Source organism: Gossypium arboreum, chromosome 8 (genome assembly GCF_025698485.1).
Source record: "Gossypium arboreum isolate Shixiya-1 chromosome 8, ASM2569848v2, whole genome shotgun sequence".
NCBI classification, from domain to species: Eukaryota; Viridiplantae; Streptophyta; class Magnoliopsida; order Malvales; family Malvaceae; genus Gossypium; species Gossypium arboreum.
Window position 1 is genome coordinate 28,767,688 of NC_069077.1, and position 12,025 is coordinate 28,779,712.

Consider the following 12,025-nt stretch of genomic DNA (forward strand, 5'->3'; position numbering starts at 1 on the left):
AAATTGAGGCACAACAGTTTGGGCTGAAGCCAATCATGTTCCAGATGCTTCAGACAATGGGCCAATTCAGTGGAATGCCTACCGAAGATCCTCACCTACACTTAAGACTATTTATGGAGGTGAGCGATTCTTTCAAAATAGCCAGAGTACTCGAAGATGCATTACGATTGAAGTTGTTACCATATTCACTAAGGGACAGAGCTCGAGCCTGGTTGAACTCATTGCCACCAAACTCAATTTCCACATGGAAAGAGTTAGTAGAAAGATTCCTTATCCCGCCTAGCAAGAACGCTAAGTTGAGGAACGAGATCACTGCTTTCCAAAAAATGGATGATGAGTCCTTGTATGAGGCATGGGAAAGGTACAAAGAGTTATTACGAAAGTGCCCTCATCATGGAATCCCACATTACATCCAACTTGAGACATTTTATAATGGTCTCAATACTCACACGAGGATGGTAGTGGACGCTTCTGCTAACGTTGCTCTCCTTTCTAAGTCATATAATGAGGCTTATGAAATCATTGAAAGGTTTGCTAGCAACAATTATCAATGGCCAACCAATCGAGCAGAATCAGGAAGACGAGTTGCCGGAATACATGAAGTAGATGCTCTTACTTCACTCGCATCTCAGGTATCATCAATATCCTCGATGTCAAAAACTCTTAATACTATTGCGTCTAGCAGTTTTGTAGCACAACCACCAACCCAATTTGAAAATATAGCCTATGTCTATTGTGGGGAAGGACATTTGTTTGAAGAATATCCATCAAACCCAGAATCCATGTACTACATAGGTAACCTGGACCAAAATCGAGGAAGGCAAAGACTGCAATCAATTTCTATAACCTATCGTGGCGAAACCACTTAAATTTTTTTGTTGGAATATCCAAGGGGTTGGAACCAGTAACACTTACGCCCAACCTAGACCAACCCAGCCACCTAGTTTTCCCCAACAAGTTCAGAAACCAACCCAAGCTGAACCATCCAATTGCTTAGAAAATTTGTTGAAGGCATACATGGCTAAGAATGATGCCTTAATCCAAAGCCAAGAAGCTACGTTGAAAAACCTGGAAAACCAAATGGGCCAGCTTGCAACTGAACTCAGAAACTGACCACCAGGTGTTTTACCTAATGATACTAAGAATCTGAGGAATTTAGGGAAGGAGCATTGCAAAGCGTTGACATTGAGGAGTGGAAAGACAGTAGAGCTCAACACCATCGAAGCTGAAAAGGAGAAAGTTGACACTCAAGATCCAGAGGAAGTTCAACCGAGTGTTGAAATCCCAATTTCACAAGAACCAGACTCTGTTAAACCCAACAAGGTAATTTTAGAGCCAGCTAATTCTAATCAACTAACAACTCCATTAAATGTAGAATTGCCACAAGGATGAATCAACCAGTTCCAGTAAAGAAACCACCACCACTCACCCTCAAAGACTTCAAAAGCAGAAGCAGGAGATTCAATTCAAGAAGTTTCAAGCAACTTCTTATCAACATCCCGTTGGTTGAAGCACTTGAGAAAATGCTGAACTACGTCAAATTCATGAAGGATATCCTGTGAAAAAAATGAAGACTCGGAGAATTTGAGACGGTAGCTCTAACGAAGGAATACAGTGCATATCTTCAAGATAAACTACCCCCAAATTTGAAGGATCCTGAATGTTTTACCATCCCTTGCAACATTGGAGCAACATATTGTGGTAAGGCATTATGTGACTTAGGTACGAGTATTAACTTGATGCCTATGTCAATATTTAGAAAGTTGGGGATAGGTGAAGTTAGACCTACTACGGTTACACTTCAATTAGTCGATCGATCTTTAGCACATCCAGAAGGAAAAATCGAGGATGTAATTGTACGTGTAGATAAATTTATCTTCCCTGTTGATTTTGTTATTCTAGACTTTGAAGCAGACAAAGAAATGTCAATTATCTTAGGAAGACCATTCTTAGCAACTGGAAGGACCCTTATTAATGTGCAGAAGGGCTAGCTAGCTATACGTGTTCAGGATGATCAGGTAACATTTAACGTTTTTAAGTCTATGCGATTTGCTAACATAATTGATGATTGTTCTGCAGTATCCGATTTAGAGGATTTAATAGTGGAAAAGGAGCTCAACTATGTCGAGGATCTGTTGGAACAAATTTTGACATCAGATCCTCCGAAAGATGAAGAGGAGGATGAATACTTAGCGCTTTTAGAAGCTAATCAAAAAGGATTTAATCCGCAATCCAGTTTTGAATCTTTGGAATTGGAGAAAAAGGCTTATGCCCAACCAAAAGCGTCAATCGAGGAGTCACCTAAATTAGAACTCAAGGTACTACCTTCACATTTGAAATATATTTATTTAGGTAACGTTTCTACTTTGCCTATGATTGTTTCAGCAAAATTGACTAGTGAGTAAGAAGAGAAACTCATCCTGGTGTTGAAACAATTCAAGAAGGCTATCGGATAGACCATAACTAATATTCGCGGTATTAGTCCATCTGTATGCATGTATAAGATTATCCTGGAAGATTGTGAAAAAGGGACGATTGATGGACAACGAAGACTGAACCCTATCATAAAGGATGTAGTCAAGAAAGAAATCATCAAGTGGTTAGATGCAGGTATAATCTACCCCATCTCAGATAGTTCATGGGTGAGTCTGATCCAATGCATGCTAAAGAAAGGAGGTATCACGATCATTGAAAATGAGAATAATGAGTTGATACCAACTAGAACAGTTACGGGATGGATAATTTGCACCGATTACCTAAAGCTGAATAAGGAGACTAGGAAAGATCACTTTCCTTTGCCATTTTTGGACCAGATGCTGGATAGACTCACGGGGTGAGACTATTATTGTTTTCTTGATGGATACTCGGGGTATAATCAGATTATAGTAGCACCAAAAGATCAGCACAAGACAACATTCACCTGCTCGTACGGTACATTTGCATTTAGACGCATGCCATTTGGTTTATGTAATGCACCTGCTACATTTCAAAGATGTATGATGTTTATTTTTACTGACATGGTTGAGAAGTATTTGGAAGTTTTTATGGATGATTTTTCAGTATTTGGAGATACTTATGATGATTGCTTAGCCAATCTAGCAAAGGTACTAAGGTTATGCGAAGAAACAAACCTGGTACTCAACTGGGAAAAGTGTCATTTCATGGTACAAGAAGGGATTGTTCTAAGCCATCGGATAATAAGACATGGAATAGAAGTTGATAAAGAAAAGGTAGATGTTATAGAGAAACTCCCACCTCTAACATCTGTAAAGGGTGTTAGGAGCTTTTTGGGCCACGCCGGTTTCCATCGAAGATTTATCAAGGACTTCTCCAAAATTGTTAAACCCTTATGCAAATTATTGGAGAAGGACATGACGTTCAAATTTGATGAAGAATGCTTAAGAGCTTTCAACGATTTGAAGAGTCGGCTAGTTTCGGCACCCATAATTGTCACACTAGACTGGGAGTTTCCATTTGAATTGATATGTGACGCAAGTGACTTCGCGATAGGAGCTGTCATAGGGTAGCGAAAGAACAAAATTTTTCATCTCATCTACTACGCAAGTCGAACTCTGACAGGAGCTCAACTGAATTATACGGTAATAGAAAAAGAGTTACTTGCTATTGTGTTTATTTTTGACAAGTTTAGATCTTATCTTGTAGGTACCAAAGTGACTGTCTATACGGACCACTCGGCAATTAAGTACTTACCTTCCAAGAAAGACGCTAAGTTGAGGCTGATCCGGTGGGTACTTCTACTTCAAGAGTTCGATCTAGAAATTCAAGATCGAAAGGGAGTGGAAAACCAAGTAGCAAACCACATGTCTAGATTGGAGCCACAAGAAGGGAACTTTCCTCTTATACCAATTCGAGAGACGTTTCCAGATGAACACATACTCAAGGTAAATCATGTCCATAATACCCCTTGGTTTGCTGATATTGCTAACTTTTTAGCTTGTGGTTTGATGCCGATTGATAAGACGTATCATCAAAGGAAAAAGTTTCTTCACAATGTGAAATACTATTTCTGGGAAGAGCCATATTTGTTTAAAAAGTGCACAGAATGGCAGAAGATGAAGTACAAAAGATTCTATACCATTGTCACTTAGTTCCAAGTTGGGGTCACTTAGTTCCAAGTGGGGAACACTTCGGAGGTACTCGTACTGCGGCCAAAGTATTACAAGCAGGATTCTTTTGGCCAACACTATTCAAAAACGCATATACTTACGTAAAGAGTTGTGATCGATGTCAAAGAGATGGAAATGTTACCAATAGAAATGAGATGCCTCGAACAAATATCATTGAGGTAGAATTGTTTGATGTATGGGGTATTGACTTTCTGGATCCTTTTGCTCTATCCTTTGGTTAAAAGTATATATTGGTAGCAGTAGACTATGTGTCTAAATGGGTCGAGGTTGAAGCTTATCGGACAAATGATGCTAGGGTTGTGATGAAGTTTTTGCAGAAACACGTGTTCACAAAGTTTGGAACCCTAATAGCTATTATCAACGATGAAGGGTCCCATTCTGTGAACAAGTGGTTGAAATGGTTATTAGATAAACATGGAGTGAAACACAAGGTCGCGTCATCTTACCATCCGTAGATGAATGGGCAAGTTGAACTAGCGAACAAGGAGATCAAAGGCATACTTGAGAAGGTAGTTTGCTTGAACCAATGAGATTGGTCCAAAAGACTAGATGATGTTTTATGGGCTTACAGAATAGCATACAATACACCTTTAGGGATGTCACCCTATTAGTTAGTCTTTGGGAAAGCCTGTCATCTGCCTTTGGAGTTAGAGCACAAAGCTTACTGGGCCCTTCGACAACTCAATCTGGATCTTAAGCTTGCTAAAGAGAAATGGATGCTCCAACTCAATGAGCTAGAGGAATTTTGAATATTCTCGTACGAAAATGACAAATTACTCAAGGAGAGACTTAAGAAATGGCATGACAAGCACATTCGAGATCGAGAATTTGAAGCAGGTCAGCAAGTTTTGTTATTTAATTCCAGATTAAGGTTCTTTCCAGGTGAACTAAAATCATGTTGGTCTATTATGATTCATCGCGTCTATCCATACGGAGTTGTTGAACTCTAAGGTAAGGGAGGTAATTTTCAAGTTAATGCTCAGCGTCTGAAACATTACTGGGGAGATAAGACTGAACGAAATCAAATTTCGTTCATTTTATCATATGTTTAAATTTTCTTCTTTTCCTTTTTAATAAATGATTTAGGGTATATTTTCGGGAATTACTATGTTTAAATAAATTCTGTCTAGGAAATTGGAACTTACGCGGGACTGCTTGTGACCTCTCTAATCTTTCCTAAGAATTGATTTTAACATAATTTTCTGAGAAATTATTCCTTAAATGGCAAAATAAATTTTTAGTTTTTCAAATAAAAAGGTCAATTTTGACCCAAGTTTTAAATTGCAACTCAATTTCAAATTTTCATTAAGTCTAGGGACTTAATTGAAGTATTTTTCAAATTTGGTTGCTCTTTTGTAAATAATAAAAATTAGATGCCTCTTTTATAAAGATTTTCAAAAGTTTTCTAGAACAAATATTTTAGTTTAATAAAAATATAATAATTATTAAAATATAATTTTATCCATTATAATATATATTAATTATTATCAACTTTATATAGAGCTAGGATTAGAGTTAATTTAATCATATTTTATGATAAGTTTTTTCAAATAATAATAATAATATGATAATCTTTAACATATAATTATCTCTATTGTAATTTATATATTAATTTGGATAAAATTAGGATTAGTTTTAATCATATTTCATTTTTGTTTAAATAAATTAATAGCGTTAATAATTTAATATGCATATATTTAATTATTAATTGTTGTTAACTTTGTATAGGATTAGAACTTAGAATTCTTTATTGATTAAATTGTTCTAAGGACTCTACTTTAATTCCTATTCCTTCCTCTATAAATTTCACCCATCTTCCAATTCATCTATCACTCAAACCCCCAAAACACCAAGTACCGCAAGCTCCTAGTCGCACATTGCTCGGCCAGTAGCCCCGGTTCTATTGCACGCCTCACGTCCAAGCCCCAGTAACTGCTCCTAGGCGCCTCATCCAGCTTCAGCGCACGCCAGGCCTGCTTGCTGAAGGTCTCGCACGCTGCTCGCGCACTGCCGCTAGCTCTCTGCTCAGCTTGCGTGCTGCTGCCTACTCCTGTGCCCATCCGCCCGTGCACTCCAGCATCCTTCCAGCACTTGTGCGGCACACACCTACACCAAGCCCCTTAGTCGAAATCTTCCAACCTACCCTAAATTGACCTCTTTTGTTCATTAATCTTTTTTAGGAGTTCTTAATTTTTATAGAAAGGGTGGTAAGACAAATTTTTCTCCAAAATTTTAATTTTATTTAATCATTTAATTTTTCAATTTATTGAATCATTAATAATTTTTAAATTTTTGAGAAAATATTTTTTCCCATCTTTTGTTCAAGTTAATCATGCCTTGGAAGAGAACTCGTGCTTGCGTTCAAATTGATGAAACACAAAACAAGTTCCATTGTGAAAAAGCCAAAGCAAGATACGAGAGTATCTTCAAAAATCAACATATGCATCCAGAGAAAGGCTTTACATTGAAAGAGAGCAACTACAAAGACTTTATGGCACGTATTTGTCAAGTTGCTAAAACCCTCAATTGGGAATTGTTTTGTAAGAAGAGACTTAGTGTGGATGAGGAACTAGTTCGTGAATTCTATGTGAATTTAACCTCACGAAAGTTGACGGAAGTTCCAGTTCGCGGAATCAAGGTACCAATAACTTCAAACATTATTAATGAGTTCTTTGAATTGCCTGATTTCGAAACGATGAATATTCTTCCTTGATGAGCAATATAGAGTCTGAAAATTTGCAAGAAATTCTCGAGGAACTTACAGTTCCAGGTTCTAAGTGGACTATGTCAAAGAAAGGAGTCCACACTTGGCTAAGAGAATATTTGACACCACTCGCAAAGGTGTGGTTCTATTTCATCCGATTCAGCCTTATGCCTAGTTCACATGGAACTACAATTTCATTAGAGCAAATGGTCTTATTATACTCGATTTAACTGGAAGGACCATTGATATGGAAAAAATCATCCTGAGAGAAATGCGGAATTGTGCCATTAGACGTTCTGGCCCAGCCTACTTTCCCTTTACGATAACAATATTGTGCTTGAAAGCTAAAATTCTTGCAAACGTAAAGAAGATAGGCTATAGCCAGGGCACAATCACAGATTGAGACCTCTACCGAATAGCTAGAGATTCTGTTCTACAGCAGCGAATTGAAGAAAGTGAGGATCCCAAAGAAGAGGAAGAAAATCCCATAGAGATCAAGCCAATACAATCAACTGAAGTCCCTGATAAGGTGGAACTAATGGAACCAGAAGTTGAACCTGATGATGAATCTTCAATATTTAGAGCTCAACCGCCTAGCCCAGATCTTCGAGATGAGCTGTCAAAGTTTATGGACATAATGCAACATATGCAATGGCAACAACAAGCTTACTAGAAATACTCAAAATTAAGGGATGACTCAATGAGAAGTGCCCTTAAGAAAATTTACAATGGCCCATTTATTTTTGTGCCTGAATTTCAAAATTTTGTATTTGAACCATGGAGTTCATTATCGAAGAAGGAGCAGAGCGATTCATGCAAAGGCAATAATGATGGAACAAAAGACGAGTCAAATTCAGAAGGGTCTGCAAATAAATAAAAGTGGGGATCCTGACTTTATTTTATTTCTATTCTTAGGTCATTTTAGGATTAAGTTTAATTAGGAATTTTTATTTTTTGCATAATAAAGCAAGAGATGGAAATCATGAATAATGAACAAGTCGTAAAGTATAAAGTGTGGCAATAGGTATATACATGTCTAGGATTGGATCCAGAGAGAGCTTGGTACTTAAGCAGTCAATTTGACTCACCTCCTCTTTTCTAGAATCCTACCTGGTGTATAGTATCTATTCACTTTAAACAATGAGAACATTGTTCATCTTAAGTTGAGGGGACCGAAAAATTGAATTTGAATTATTTCCACTCAGAATAAATTTTTCTTTTAATTATGATTAGGATATATTTTGTTCAATAATTTGAAAATTTGTTAAGTATGCTAAACTTCAATATAAATAAAGTTCTATTATTTCAATAAATTATTATGTTAGCTTAATAATGATATGAATGTATTTCTAATAAATCATGCAAATCGTACCATAAATTTTTAGTTCCTTACGAAAGTTAGGCAAGCATGAAAGTTTAAGTCTTTAGAATTGACTTAGTAGTTTCTTGATGAGAAATCCTAGGAAGCATGGAACATTGAAAATGATTTAGGCAACTTTTGTTTGGACCGTTTGAGCCTTTCAAGCCAACCATGATGAAATTTTTCTCCTTTGAAACCCAACTTTGAGACTATATGGCCTAATTTTATTTGAACCCTTGCAAATTTAGCCATCACTTCTCTCTTAATTATCTTAAAATTATCCCAAACACTAGACTCAGTACTATTCAAAGTATTCTTTAAAAATAATTTTAGGGGAGTTGAAAGGAAGTATCGAATGCTCTAAAATTGTAGTACATTCAGCAAAATGCTCGAATTTGAAAAAAAAAATAGAGAGCATGAGTTCTTAAAATAAGATGTACAAAAGAGCATGTGAAAGCAAAAAAAGTTGATGTATTGAAGGTAATTATTCCGAAGGTCCGATGCAAGCTGACTTTAGGGTTTAGAAGCCTAAATTTATCTATCTTTTACCTACCCTTAAGCCCAGTCGCATTACAACCTTGTTAAAGACCTATTGATTCAAAAGTTCCAATGCATTAATGGAGAGAAATTGCTACGTACAACATATGAAAACATAAGTTAAACTTAATGACTGCAACTTAATCTTGAATAAGGGAATAAAATTACATTGGTAAGTGTTAGAATTAAGTGACCCAAATTCTTATTTAAATAAAATACGATGGAAAATAAAATAAAAGTAAAATCCATATAGAACTAGACTTCTTTTATTTTATTTTAGAATAAGGTTTTTAAACCTTATTAAACTCCATCTATTTTATATTGATTAGATAAGGTGTTTCAATCCTACTAGAATATGGCTTTACAAGCCTATAAATAGACATAGTCTATTCCTCTTGTATTGATTCAAATTTTCGACATAGTGAATTTTCTTCTCCTCTCCTGCGTGGTTTTTTCCCGAAAGGTTTCACGTCAAATTTGTGTGTTATTTTATTTTTCTTTATTTTATTTTATTTTTAGTTTTTCACAAATTGGTATCGAGCTTAGGGTTGTTCATCTCAATCACGATAATGGCATCTTTGAAGTATGAAATTCCGCTGTTGGATCGCAACACCAAATTTGCATTGTGGCAGATTAAGATGCAGCAGTTCTTGCGCAGATGGATCTGGAGGATGCCCTGCTAGGGATAGATAAGATGCCTTCGATATTAACAGATGAAGAGAAGAAGCGAAAGGATCGAAAGGCGTTAACACAATTACATCTGCATTTGTCCAACGAAATTTTGCAAGATGTAATGAAAGAGAAGGCTGTCGCTGCATTATGGAAGAGGCTAGAACAAATATGTATGTCGAAAACTCTAACAAGCAAGTTGCATATGAAGCAGCATCTTTATGCTCATCGTTTGGAGGAAGGTGCGTCTGTACACGAACACTTAACAGTGTTTAAAGAAATTCTCTCAAACTTGGAGGCCATGGAGGTTCAGTATGATAAGGAAGATTTAGGGTTGATTCTACTTTGTTCGTTGCCCCCGTCTTATTCAACCTTTAGAGACACGATTTTATATAGCCGCGGGTCTCTCACAGTTGATGAGGTTTATGATTCTTTAGCCTCGTATGATAAGATGAAAAATCTTGTGGTTAAACCCGACTCTCAAGGAAAGGGTATCATTGTTCGTGGGAGACAAGATCGAAATGCTGATAATGATTGTGGTAGGACACAGGAACGGAATCCTCGTGGTAAATCTAAGGGTAGATCGAAGTCTTCAAATAGAAGTAAAACTTGTAACTTCTACAAGAAGAAAGGGCACATTAAATCTGAGTGTTATAAGCTACAAAATAAGATTAAAAGAGAGGTCTGCGAATCAAAAGGAAAACAACCGAAAATTCGGTGAAGTCGATGTTGTAGAAGACTACAATGATGGTGAACTTCTAGTCGCTCACAATGATTCTAAAGTAAGTGAGGTGGATACTTGATTCAGGTTGCACCTTCCATATGAGTCCCAATCGGGATTGGTTTACAACTTACGTAAACGATTATGCGAAGGTGTTGTTTTGATGGGAAATAATGCTTCGTGTAAAATCGCAGGTATTGGAACAATTAAAGTTAAGATGTTTGATGGAGTTGTCAGAACACTTAGTGACGTACGGCATGTTCCAGAATTGAAAAGAAATTTAATTTCGTTAAGTACTCTTGATTCAAAAGGGTACAGATACACAGCTGAAAGTGGGGTTTTAAAGATTTTCAAAGGGTCCCTTGTTGTGATGAAAGGGCAGAGAAAAATTGCCAAGTTATATGTTTTGCAGGGTTCTACTGTTACTGGTGATGCAGCTTTCGCTTGCTCTTCCTTGTTAGATGATGATATTACTAAACTTTGGCATATGCGCCTAGGGCATATGAGTGAGAATGGCATGGCTGAATTGAGCAAAAGAGGACTTCTTGATGGGAAAGGAATTTGCAAACTGAATTTCTGTGAGCACTGTGTTTTTGGGAAGCAAAAGAGAGTTCGATTCACTAGAGGAATCCATAACACGAAGGAAACGTTGGAGTATATTCATTCTGATCTATGGGGGCCATCCAGAGTGCCTTCGAGAGGTGGAGCTAATTATATGCTAACCTTTATTGATGATTTTTCCAAAAAAGTTTGGGCGTTCTTCCTGAAGCAGAAAAGCGATGTGTTTTCCGCATTTAAGTCTTGGAAAATTATGATTGAAAAACAGACGGGAAAACAGATAAAATACCTCCGTACAGATAATGGCTTAGAGTTCTGTTCTGATGAGTTTAATAGATTGTGCAAGTTAGAAGGGATCATGAGACACTTGATGGTTCGTCATACTCCACAGTAAAACGGTGTTGCAGAACGAATGAACAGAACGATCATGGAGAAGGTTCGATGTATGTTGTCAAATGCTAAGCCTGTTAGTACTCCTTTAGCAGCTCATTTCAGACTTTCATCAGCTTTGTCTCCACAATCAGATGATGAGATTGAGTACATATCACATGTTCCATACTCTAGTGCAATAGGATCTCTCATGTATACTATGGTTTGTTCACGTCCAGATTTATCATATCTGATCGGTCGCGCTTAGCGATACATGGCGAATCACGGTAAAGAACACTGGAAAGCAGTTCAGTGGATTTTAAGATACTTACGAGGTACTACTGATGTTTGCTTACAGTTTGGAAGAACTAGAGATGGAGTCATTGGGTATGTTGATGCTGATTTTGCTGGAGACTTTGATAGAAGAAGATCTCTCACAGGTTATGTCTTTACAATTGGAGGTTGTGCAATCAGTTGGAAAGCCACTTTGCAAACTACAATCGCTTTGTCTACCAACGAAGTGAGTACATGGCGATTCTTGAGGCTTGTAAAGAAGCTGTTTGGTTGAAGGACTCTTTAGTGAACTTAATGAAGACCTTCAAATCAGACACGATTTTTTGTGACGATCAGTGCCATCTTTCTTACAAAGATCAAATGTTTCATGAGAGAACAAAACACATTGATGTTCGGTATCATTTTGTTCGTGATATTATTGCTCGTGGTGATATTGTTGTGAGCAAAATTAGTACTCATGAAAATCCTGCAGTATGATGACTAAGTCACTTCCTATAACCAAGTTTGAGCATTGCTTAGACTTGGTTGGTGTTCATTGTTGAAGTTAAACCCTTAAGGGGTTTTATGGAAGAGGTGGAGAACTTGTTTATTGAAAGTTCGCGATGAAGAACTTGTTCATTGAGAATTTGTGTCAAGGTGGAGATTGTTAGAATTAAGTGACCCAA

The 12,025-nt window shown here is 37.0% G+C and overlaps 1 non-coding gene across 1 annotated transcript; it reads right to left on the reverse strand.

The window, feature by feature from the left end:
• Positions 1-293: 293 nt before the first annotated feature.
• On the reverse strand, positions 294-400 carry LOC128279961 (small nucleolar RNA R71). Its single transcript, XR_008270145.1, has one exon. It is a non-coding gene; the product is annotated as a small nucleolar RNA R71 (small nucleolar RNA).
• Positions 401-12,025: the final 11,625 nt, after the last annotated feature.